Source organism: Schistocerca americana, chromosome 3 (assembly GCF_021461395.2).
Source record: "Schistocerca americana isolate TAMUIC-IGC-003095 chromosome 3, iqSchAmer2.1, whole genome shotgun sequence".
Lineage (NCBI taxonomy): Eukaryota > Metazoa > Arthropoda > Insecta > Orthoptera > Acrididae > Schistocerca > Schistocerca americana.
In genome coordinates, this window is record NC_060121.1 from 560,539,196 (window position 1) to 560,551,538 (window position 12,343).

Sequence of the window (12,343 nt, forward strand, 5' to 3'; positions counted from 1 at the left end):
TCATTGAAAAGTGCTCAACTAAGCAAAAACAAAGAAGCACTACTATTTCCACATCGAGAGTCCGTTTAGTTTGTTGTACTGCCGAGTAATCTTCTCTGATAACTTAATGCCATGATGGAGCAGTCTTTGAAAAAGAAAGAGGTGTGTGTCGAATGTCACCTAACTGGATACTTGGCCAAATACAGCCGGCAGTTTCCATACACTTTGATTTTACGTCATGTCGATTTCAAACTCCAGTATAATGTCATTTCACTGCAACGGATCGACTGTAGGTAGACAAAGATTGCAGCCTTCCAGTCGTCCCCAAACGGACTGAGGATATCAGTTGACACGTTACGCTATCGTCATTACATTAGTGGAGTTGCCCTTCCTATACAAGATGTACGCCTACATTTATTTATTTATTTATTGTTCCGTGGGACCACATTAAGGAGAAGTCTCCATGGTCATGGAACGAGTCAATACATGAAATTATAACACGATTGTAGAAACAGATAAAATGAAATATAAGAAACATATTCAGTTGTAGATTGTAGAAACAGATAAAATGAAATATAAGAAACATATTCAGGCGACGAGTCGTTAGTTTAAATAAAGAAAATCAAGAATGTAACACTGGAATTTGCTTAATTTTTTAGCTCTTCCAGGAGCTCCTCGACAGAATAGGGGTGAGCCATGAGGAAACTCTTCAGTTTAGACTTAAAAGCGTTTGGGCTACTGCTAAGATTTTTGAATCTTGTGGTAGCTTATTGAAAATGGATGCAGTAGAATACTGCACTTCTTTCTGCACAAGAGTCAAGGAAGTGCATTCCACATGCAGATTTGATTTCTGCCTAGTATTAACTGAGTGAAAGCTGCTAACTCTTGGAAATAAGCTAATATTGCTAACAACAAACGACATTAACGAAAGTATATACTGTGAGGACAATTTCAAACTTCCCAGACTGTTGAATAGGGGTCGACAAGAGGTTTTCGAACTTACACCACACATAGCTCGAACAGCCCGTTTTTGAGCCCAAAATACCCTTTTTGAATCAGAAGAATTACCCCAAAAAATAATACCATATGACATAAGCGTATGAAAATATGCGAAGTAGACTACTTTCCGTGTTGAAATGTTACTTATTTCAGATACTGTTCTAATGGTAAATAAAGCGGCATTTAGTTTCTGAACAAGATCCTGAACATGGGCTTTCCACAACAGCTTACTATCTATCCGTACGCCTAGGAACTTGAACTGCTCCGTCTCGCTTATAACATGCCCATTCTGTCTGATTAAAATATCAGTTCTTGTTGAATTGTGAGTTAGAAACTGTAAAAACTGAGTCTTACTGTGATTTAGCATCAAATTATTTTCCACAAGCCACGATCTTATTTCATGAACTACATTATTTGATAATGTTTCAGTATTACACACAAGATCCTTCACTACCAAGCTGGTGTCATCAGCAAACAGAAATATTTTTGAATCACCTGTAATACTAGAAGGCATATCATTTATATAAATAAGAAACAGCAGTGGCCCCAGCACCGATCCTTGGGGAACGCCCCATTTAACAGTGCCCCATTGGGACTGAACATCATTACCACTCTCAATATTGCGGAGAATTACCTTCTGCTTTCTGTTCTTAAAGTAAGAGGCGAACCAATTGTAAGCTACTCCCCTTACTCCATAATGTTCCAACTTCTGCAGTAATATTTTGTGGTCAACACAGTCAAAAGCCTTCGTTAAATCAAAGAAAACACCTAACGTTCGCTACCTTTTGTTTAATCCGTTCAAAACCTCACAGAGAAAAGAGGCTATAGCATTTTCAGTTGTTAAGCCATTTCTAAAACCAAACTGTACATTTGACAGGAAATTATGTGAATTTAAATTGTGCAGTAACCTTGTATATACAACCCTCTGGATAACATTGGCAAACACCGATGGCATAGAAATAGGTTTATAATTATCAACATTATCCCTGTCTCCCATTTTATAAAGTGGCTTCACTACCGAGTACTTTAATCGGTCAGGAAACCGACCACTCCTAAAGGAAAAGTTACAGATATGGCTAAGTACTGGGCTAACATACATGGAACAATACTTCAGTATTCTGCTAGATACCCCGTCATATCCATGAGAGTTATTGGTCTATAGTGATTTAATTATTAACTCAATCTCCCTCTTGTCAGTATCATGGAGGAGCATTTCAGGTAACAGTCTCGGAACACTTTTTTCTACGAGCGCTATATGATTCCCTGTTGGGACTAAATTTCTATTTATTTCACCTGCTATATTCAGAAAGTAATTATTAAATACTGTACATATATGCGACTTATCAGTAACACGGACATTCCCACTACGCACTGATTCTATATCCTCGACCTGTCTCTGCAGACCAGCCACTTCCTTTACGACTGACCATATGGTTTTAACCGAGCGAGGTGGCGCAGTGGTTAGCGCACTGGACTCGCATTCGGGAGGACGACGGTTCAATCCCGTCTCCGGCCATCCTGATCTAGGTTTTCCGTGATTTCCCTAAATCGTTTCAGGCAAATGCCGGGATGGTTCCTTTGAAAGGGCACGGCCGATTTCCTTCCCAACCCTTCCATAACCCGAGCTTGCGCTCCGTCTCTAATGACCTCGTTGTCGACGGGACGTTAAACACTAACCACCACCACCACCATATGGTTTTAATTTTATCCTGAGACTTAGCTATTCTATCTGCATACCACATACTTTTTGCCTTCCGAATACCTTTTTTAAGCACCTTACAATACTGTTTGTAATGGGCTACTGCGTTTAGATTGTGACTGTTTCTAACGTTTTGATATAATTGCCACTTTGTTCTACAAGATATTCTTATACCTTTAGTCAGCCACCCAGGCTGCCTGTCTGTGCTATTGGTTGCGTTTGTTTGTCTTACAATGTTAGCAGCGATGTCCATAGGAAATCAGTGTATTACGTTGTACACACACCGACTCGCAACTTTGAATTCAGTAGTTTGCGGGTTCTCATTGGAAACTGATTCGTCCGCTCCGGGAATGTTTGTGCCATAATCAAGTAAATGCCGTAGTCTTGTTGTTGTGGTCTTCAGTCCTGAGACTGGTTTGATGCAGCTCTCCGTGCTACTCTATCCTGTTAAAGCTTCTTCATCTCCCAGTGTCTACTGCAACCTACATCCTTCTGAATCTGCTTAGTTTATTCATCTCTTGGTCTCCCTCTACAATTGTTACCCTCCACGCTCCCCTCCAATACTAAACTGGTGATCCCTTGATGTCTCAGACCATGTCCTACCAACCGATCACATCTTATAGTCAAGATGTGGCACAAATTTATCTTCTCCCAAATTCTACTCCGTACCCCCTCATTACTTATGTGATCTACCCAACTAATCTTCAGCATTCTTCTCTAGCACTACATTTCGAAAGCTTCTATTCACTTCTTATCTAAACTATTTATCGTCCATGTTTCACTTCCATACATGGCTACACTCCATACAAATACTTTCAGAAACGACTTCCTGACACTTAAATCTATACTCGATGTTAACAAATTTCCCTTCTTCAAAAACGCTTTCCTTGCTATCGCCAGTCTACAATTTATATCCTCCCTACTTCGACCATCATCAGTCATTTTGCTCCCCAAGTAGCAGAACTCATCTACTTCTTTAAGTGTCTCATTTCCTAACCTAATTCCCTCAGAATCACCCGATTTAATTCGACTACATTCCATTATCTTCGTTTTGCTTTTGTTGATGCTCATGTTACATCCTCCTTTCAAGACACTGTCCATTCCGTTCAATTGCTCTTCCAGGTCCTTTGCTGTGTCTGACAGAATTACAATGTCTTGGCAAACGTCAAAGTTTTTATTTCTTCTCCATGGATTTTAATTCCTACTACGAATTTTTCTTTTGTTTCCTTCACTGCTAGCTCAATATACAAATTGAATAACATCGGGGATAGGCTACAACCCTGTCTCACTCCCTTCCCAACCACTGCTTCCCTTTCGCGCCCCTTGACTCTTGTAACTGCCATCTGGTTTCTGTACAAATTGTAAATAGCCTTTCGCTCCCTGTATTTTACCCCTGCCACCTTTAGAATTTGGAAGAGAATATTCCAGTCACCATTGTCAAAAGGTTTCTCTAAGTCTCCAAATGCTAGAATCGTAGGTTTGCCTTTCCTTAATCTTTCTTCTAAGATAAGTCGTAGGGTCAGTATTGCCTCACGTGTTCCAACAATTCTATGGAATCCAAACTGATCTCCCCCGAGGTCGGCTTCTACCAGTTTTTCCATTCTTCTGTAAGGAATTCATGTTAGTATTTTGCAACCGTGACTTATTAAACAGATAGTTTGGTTATTTTCACATCTTTCAACACCTGCTTTCTTTGGGATTGGAATTATTATATTCTTCTTGAAGTCTGAGGGTATTTCGCCTGTCTCAGACATCTTGCTCTCCAGATGGTAGAGTTTTGTCAGGGCTGGCTACACCAAGACCATCAGTAGTTCTAATGGAATTCCATAATATGATTGTTTTGTTTTCGATATTTTTTGTGTTAATTGGTGAATTCAGATGTTATCCTCCTGTTACTCATTTTTTAGACGTTGAGTGTATTTTCATTTCTTTTCAAATACCTAAGATCTGCGAGGAAACGCCTGCTCGAATTATTCTCGTGTAGAGGGAGTGGTGCAGTATTGGCCAACTTACAGAACCGGCCACTGCTGCGTTTTTTCTTTCCGCCTTCAGTTGCCAGAAGTGTACAGTAACAGAAGCAAGCTTGTGTATCCACGTGCACTGGATTCGAATACTTTCTTGCTCTCCTCAGTGCTCTGCATGTGTGCTTGATGGTGTTGCTGTAGCTCGTAGGGCACGTCTTTAAGGTAAGTGATTAATTTCTTTACTGTACTTCTCTTATCTATGGTATGTAAAGAATATCTAACAAATGATCCATGATAATTTCCATAAAAAGGCGTACAATATAACTAGACCAAACGGCGTGTTTGTCATGCAGTACCGACGACCTGGTGGTCTTCCAATATTGCCCAGAGGTAATTTAAATTTTCAAATTATATTTTCTCCTTCTTGCTTATTTTCAGTTTGAAATATCGCAAAATGAGAAAATGTAAGTGGAAAGTCGAATGAAGAGTGCATGCAAATGGCGGTGAAAAAGGTTATGTGTAGCAAAATGATCGCGAGGAAGGCAGCTGAAGCATTTCCAATAATTAGAAAAGAAAATGATCAGCACCAAAGGGAAGAGATTAAAAGGTGATAAAAAAGATCGTCACCAACGAGAAGAGATTAAATGCTGAAGAAATAAGGAGTTGAAGAAAGCTGAAATCGGGTATTGCAAAATAAAATCAACTCGCAAAGGGCGGCCGTGGATGGCCAATGACAAAGCGGAAAAGAAAACTGGAATTTACTGGAAATAATGGGTCAACAGAAACTGGAGTAATTTGATGAAAAATAGGTGCTGTGTACCAAGTGCCGGCTGTGGTGACCGAGCGGTTTCTAGGCGCTACAGTCTGGAACCGCGCTGCTCCTACGGTCGCTGGTTCGAATCCTGCCTTGGGAGTGGATGTGTGTGATGTCCTTAGGTTATTTAGGTTTAAGTAGTTCTAAGTTCTAGGGGATTGATGACCTCAGAAGTTAAGTCCCATAGTGCTCAGAGGCATTTGAACCATTTTTGTACCAAGTGTAGGAGCCGGACACATTTTGGTTTTGTGGATCAGGAGAATATTTCGTATTTTATTCGCGATTTCTGTCAGCAGTGAGCTAAGTTTTGGTGAACAGAGTTAAAATATTAACGATTTCCTATCAACAACAATTTCCTATGCTTATTATTCGATAAGTATCAGTGCAGTGTATCATTATCCCTTAACTGGCCTTGCGGAATCTCTTGGACTCTAGGGTAGTATGAAATTGTAGTATCTTTCGTTTGTGTTGATCAGGGAGCATGCGCTGTTCAGTCACGTGAGGCACGTAACGTGATCAGGCGATTGTAGTCTGTTAACAGGACAAGTACTGTAAACTACAGTCCACGACGTAATGTAACATTTTCCGTTTAGTGGATATATCCACCAATCCAAAAAAAAGGTAACGATATTATCATAGAAAAGAGGATGGCCGGGGACTTTCCACAAGCCTTGAAATTCTAGATATTCCACTTTCAATGTAATTAGCTACTATAAATAAAAAATAAAAATCATTACAGTGTGTTGTTCACAGAACGAGTTCTGAAATAAGAGAATAGCGTATTAATTATTGATATTCTGATTAACTACCAAAGCCACACAGTATAGTCCGGAAAACTTAAGACGTCTGTTACTACACGACTCTACCGCATCAAGTACGTTCACCTTGCTTTTGGAGTACTTAGGGCGTGCTACTGTAATTGTAAAAATGGAACACTAAAACGGCTCAGGACCAATACAAGTCTTAAGAAAATAACGAGAGGAAGACAATAATTTACTTTCGGTATAGCGCCGTGCGGCTCCTCTTGCAGCTGCATCTGCAGCCGTCGCCTTGTTTGCCTGAGAGATTCCTGCAAATGCGGGCCGGGCCGTGAAGACTGCGGGACGGCGTTGTTTATCCGCGAGTTTCCGGCAACGCAGCTGGAGGTAGTCGGAGCAGCTCCGGGAATCCAGTCCAGCGTTTCTTCATCGCGCATTCCGGCCGACTCGACAGCGCTCGGCAAGCGTTTCCGGCGCAGTCGCTCGGAAGTTAGTGCTTATTTGAATGGCATGAATATTAACGCGGCGCGCTGGGCGCCCTGCTTGGCGGCGTGCGCTGCTTACGGCCGCAGCCGGAATCCGGCCAAGACTCCCGGTCCGTCACTTCCGCCGCATTTAGCGCTCTCTCCGGGCGCCGCGGTATGTTTTCTTAGCTCGCAGTGCAAACGCAGTGGATTTTCCCATACCGTTTGATGAGGGAACCTCGTGCTTCCGTTACCTACTAGTTCCATCTTAGGCACAGCAACACTGATGGCTCAAAAAGGGTTCAAAAGGCTCTGAGCACTATGGGACTTAACTTATGAGGCCATCAGTCCCCTAGAACTTAGAACTACTTAAACCTAACTAACCTAAGGACATCACACACATCCATGCCCGAGGCAGGATTCGAACCTGCGGCCGTAACGGTCGCACGGTTTCAGACTGAGCAACGCTGATTGCGCCCTTTTTATTACTAATACTAATTACTATATTAATACTAATATGCATCGACCGCCGTAACCGGGGTCACTCCCCCACGCTCCTGCGATGGTACTCGACTCGGAGGCAGCCAATTCGAATTCGGGAAGTGAAAGTTTACGGTACTAGTACTACGGTAACCATACCTTTGTAATTGTTACCTGGAAAAAATCAGTCTACAACAAGGCGTCAGCAGCAAGTATTATTGCGGCTAGCGATTCTTACTTTCGGTTACGGGGCTCTGGGTTGGTATTCCGGCCGGGTCGAACATTTTCTCAGCTCGAGACTGGGGGTGTGTTGTTATCATCGACGCGCTAATCACCGAAGTTGCGTCAAATGCACCAGCCGGTCTGACAGATAGGGTCTTCCAACCAAAAGTGCGATGTACACATTTCAGTTTGCAACCAGGAAACTGAATGGCAATGTTTGTCCTACAACATGTACAGGGTGTCCAGAAAAACTTTTTGGACATGTAGAGGGGAGTGAGTACTTAATATTTCGAATATGAACCCATGTCCGGAAACATACCGTTTCCGTGATACATCCATTTGAAAACATGCTGGTAATGCGACCACTTTTACAATTTATTAGGTGGAACTGAGTGCATCGTTTGTTTTACGATTCCGCTTATTAAAACCAAAGCTATAAAAAGGAAACGTGATGCACGACGACATTCAGGTGTGTGGCGTCTCGTTAGAACACCACAGTCACGCCGCTGACGAACAAGCTACTTCCTTCTGGAAGCCGTTGCATAATTGTGGCTATGCGGTGAAGTCGGACGTTGTGGATAACGACAATAAGGTAATGCAGTGCCTGTGTTATTCTGATTAAGATGCAAAGTTTCTTTGAATATGCGTGGCAAAAAAATGGTTTAAATGGCTCTGAGCAGTATGGGACTTAACTTCTGAGGTCATCAGCCCCCTAGAACTTAGAACTACTTAAACATAACTAACCTAAGGACATCACACACATCCACGCCCGAGGCAGGATTCGAACTTGCGACCGTAGCAGTCGCAGCGGTTCCGGACTGAAGCTGTGTGGCAAAAGGAACCGCACTGCGGCGACCACAGGCATTATGAAACACATCAAATGAATTCGCAAGTGCGAACATAGACAACCATCGATGGTGTAATAAATTGCGACAGTGAAAATGTGAGTCGGATCGGGACTCGAAAGCGAATTTCTCGCTTATCGCGAGCGGTCTCCTTACTATTTGGCTATCCGTGCACGACACACGACCACACCCAAACTTCCGTATGTCGTCAACCATTTGTCTACAACCTGTTCTCGTATACTCGTACATCCATTATGTATATTCCCGTACAGGTTAGACGTTGTACGTGAAAGTCTCTTGCCCGGTATCGGCAGGTAAATACGATACAAAGGCACTTTGCATCGTAATCTGAATAACACTGCAATATCGTATTTATCTGCCGATACTGGGCAAGCGACTTTTAAGTACAACGTCTTGCCTCTACGGGAATATATCCCACACAATGCATGCACGAATACAGGTCGTAGACGCATGGTAGACGACACTTGGAAGTTTTGGTCAGGTCGTGAATCGTGCACGGATAGCCAAATGGTAAGGCGACCGCCCGCGAAAAGAGGGAAATCCGGGTTTGAGTCTCGGTCCGGCACAAATGTTCAGTGTCCTCATTCCACTCTACAGCTGCTGGTAGTCCTCATTCGCAGCTGTGAATTCATTTGTTGCGGATAACGATCTCGATAAACCTTCGCGATATAGAAGCATCGTGTCGCTGTATTCTGTAAACGTGTACTCAACCACATAGCTCTAACACTCATAGATATACGAATGAGGCCTGGTCCTGGTTAAAAAGATGGGCAGATGTCGAATGACATCAGTCGAGCCAATATAAGCAGCCCCCACCGTGCCTGACTGCCCTGTTGCATACTTACTTAACAGACTTGTTTTCAAACGGCTCTAGAACGGTAACGTTTCCGGAGATGGGTTCCAGTTCAAAATATTGTCTACTCACTCCTCTTTACAAGTCTTAGAAGTCTGTAATGGGAACTTCTGAACACCTGTATTCGTCATTCAATGAGACGCATTTTTCCCAGCGATGGATGACGTAGAGGATACCTGGGTTCTGAAGTCTGTATTTCGGTTGTCCTGGAAACACTGCAGCTCAGACACATCTTCTTGGAACGGTTTCTCCAACCGAGGTAAGAGTAAGAAGTCACTAGATGTTGTATATGGAGAATAACTGGGGTATGGGGTGGGGACGCTGTCGATAGCCAAAAAAAAAAAAAAAAAAAAAAAAAAAAAAAATACTGAATAGAATTTTGCACAGAGCATAACTTAATCATAGCTAATACTTGGTTCAAGAATCATGAAAGAACGTTGTATACCTGGAAGAATTCTGGAGATACTAAAAGGTATCAGATAGATTACATAATGGTAAGACAGAGATTTAGGAACCAGGTTTTAAATTGTAAGGCATTTCCTGGGGCAGATGTGGATTCTGACCACAAGCTATTGGTTATGAACTGCAGATTGAAACTGAAGAAACTACAAAAAAGGCGGGAATTTAAGGAGATGGGACCTGGATAAACTGAAAGAACCAGAGGTTGTACAGAGTTTCAGGGAGAGCATAAGGGAACAATTGACAGGAATGGGGGAAAGAAATACACTAGGAGAAGAATGGGTAGCTCTGAGGGATGAAGTAGTGAAGGCAGCAGAGGATCAAGTAGGTAAAAAGACGAGGGCTAATAGAAATCCTTGGGTAACAGAAGAAATATTGAATTTAATTGACGAAAGGAGAAAATATAAAAATGCAGTAAATGAAGCAGGCAAAAAGGAATACAAACGTCTCAAAAATGAGATCGACAGGAAGTGCAAAATGGCTAAGCAGGGATGGCTAGAGGACAAATGTAAGGATGTTGAGGCTTGTCTCACTAGGGGTAAGATAGATACTGCCTACAGGAAAATTAAAGAGACGTCTGGAGAACAGGGAACCACTTGTATGAATATCAAGAGCTCAGATGGCAACCCAGTTCTAAGCAAAGAAGGGAGGGCAGAAAGGTAGAAGGAGTATATAGAGGGTTTATACAAGAGCGATGTACTTGAGGACAATATTATGGAAATGGAAGAGGATTTAGATGAAGATGAAATGGGAGATAAGATACTGCGTGAAGAGTTTGACAGAGCACTGAAAGACCTGAGTCGAAACAAGGCCCCGAGAGTAGACAACATTCCATTAGAACTACTGACAGCCTTGGGAGAGCCAGTCATGACAAAACTCTACCATCTGGCGAGCAAGATGTATGAGACAGGCGAAATACGCTCACACTTCAAGAAGAATATAATAACTCCAATCCCAAAGAAAGCAGGTGTTGACAGATGTGAAAATTACCGAACTATCAGTTTGATAAGTCACAGCTGCAAAATACTAACGCAAATTCTGTACAGACGAATGGAAAAACTGGTAGAAGCGGACCTCGGGGAAGATCAGTTTGGATTCCGTAGAAATGTTGGAACACGTGAGGCAATACTAACCTTACGACTTATCTTAGAAGAAAGATTAAGAAAAGGCAAACCTACGTTTCTAGCATTTGTAGACTTAGAGACAGCTTTTGACAACGTTAACTGGAATACTCTCTTTCAAATTCTGAAGGTTGCAGGGGTAAAATACAGTGAGCGAAAGGCTATTTACAATTTGTACAGAAACCAGATGGCAGTTATAAGAGTCGAGGGGCATGAAAGGGAAGCAGTGGTTGGAAAAGGAGTGAGACAGGGTTGTAGCCTCTCCCCGATGTTATTCAATCTGTATATTGAGCAAGCAGTAAAGGAAACAAAAGAAAAATTCGGAGTAGGTATTAAAATTCATGGAGAATAAGTAAAAAGTTTGAGGTTCGCCGATGACATTGTAATTCTGTCAGAGACAGCAAAGGACTTGGAAGAGCAGTTGAACGGAATGGACAGTGTCTTGAAAGGAGGATATAAGATGAACATCAACAAAAGCAAACCGAGGATAATGGAATATAGTCAAATTAAATCGGGTGATGCTGAGGGGATTAGATTAGGAAATGAGCCACTTAAAGTAGTAAAGGAGTTTTGCTAATTAGGGAGTAAAATAACTGATGATGGTCGAAGTAGAGAGGATATAAAATGTAGACTGGCAATGGCAAGGAAATCGTTTCTGAAGAAGAGAAATTTGTTAACATCGAGTATAGATTTAAGTGTCAGGAAGTCGTTTCTGAAAGTATTTGTACGGAGTGTAGCCCTGTGTGGAAGTGAAACATGGACGATAACCAGTTTGGACAAGAAGAGAATAGAAGCTTTCGAAATGTGGTGCTACAGAAGAATGCTGAAGATAAGGTGGGTAGATCACGTAACTAATGAGGGGGTATTGAATAGGATTGGGGAGAAGAGAAGTTTGTGGCACAACTTGACCAGAAGAAGGGATCGGTTGGTAGGACATGTTTTGAGGCATCAAGGGATCAGAAATTTAGCATTGGAGGGCAGCGTGGAGGGTAAAAATCGTAGAGGGAGACCAAGAGATCAATACACTAAGCAGATTCAGAAGGATGTAGGTTGCAGTAGGTACTGGGAGATGAAGAAGCTTGCACAGGATAGAGTAGCAGGGAGAGCTGCATCAAACCAGTCTCAGGACTGAAGACCACAACAACAACAACAGAATAGAATAGGAATGTGTGGAGAAGAGACTGACAAGAAGAAGAGACGAGATGAGAGGACATTTGTTAAGACATCAGGGAGATGTAGAGGGCAAAAACTGTAGAAAAAGATAGAGACTGGAGCACATCCAGCAAATAACTGAGGACGTAGGTTGTAGGTGCTATTCTGAGATGAATAGGTTGGCGCAGGACAGGATTTCGTGGCGGGCCGCATCAAACGAGTCAGAAGAATGATGAGTCAAAAATCTATTACCAAAATATCAGCGGAGGGGAGTATTTCTTTGTGTACCGTGTAATATGAGTAGTGAGCTACATCGTGTATGCCAAACTTCTGACTCGCGAATGAAACTGCACTGATACTTCAGACCCTGCTGTCGATACAAAGGGCACAGTCATGTTGTTTGCTTAGAAAAACCCTGAATATCTTCCTACTCAAAATGTCCGAAACAGCTATAGGTCTCCTTTATGATGCTGGTCACAGTGATATAATAAAATTTCCATACACAATAAATTT

At 42.1% G+C, this 12,343-nt stretch overlaps 1 non-coding gene across 1 annotated transcript; it reads left to right on the forward strand.

The window, feature by feature from the left end:
• Positions 1 to 2,421: 2,421 nt before the first annotated feature.
• On the forward strand, positions 2,422 to 2,494 carry Trnaa-cgc. The gene has a single exon. It is a non-coding gene; the product is annotated as a tRNA-Ala (tRNA).
• The last annotated feature ends 9,849 nt before the right edge of the window (positions 2,495 to 12,343 follow it).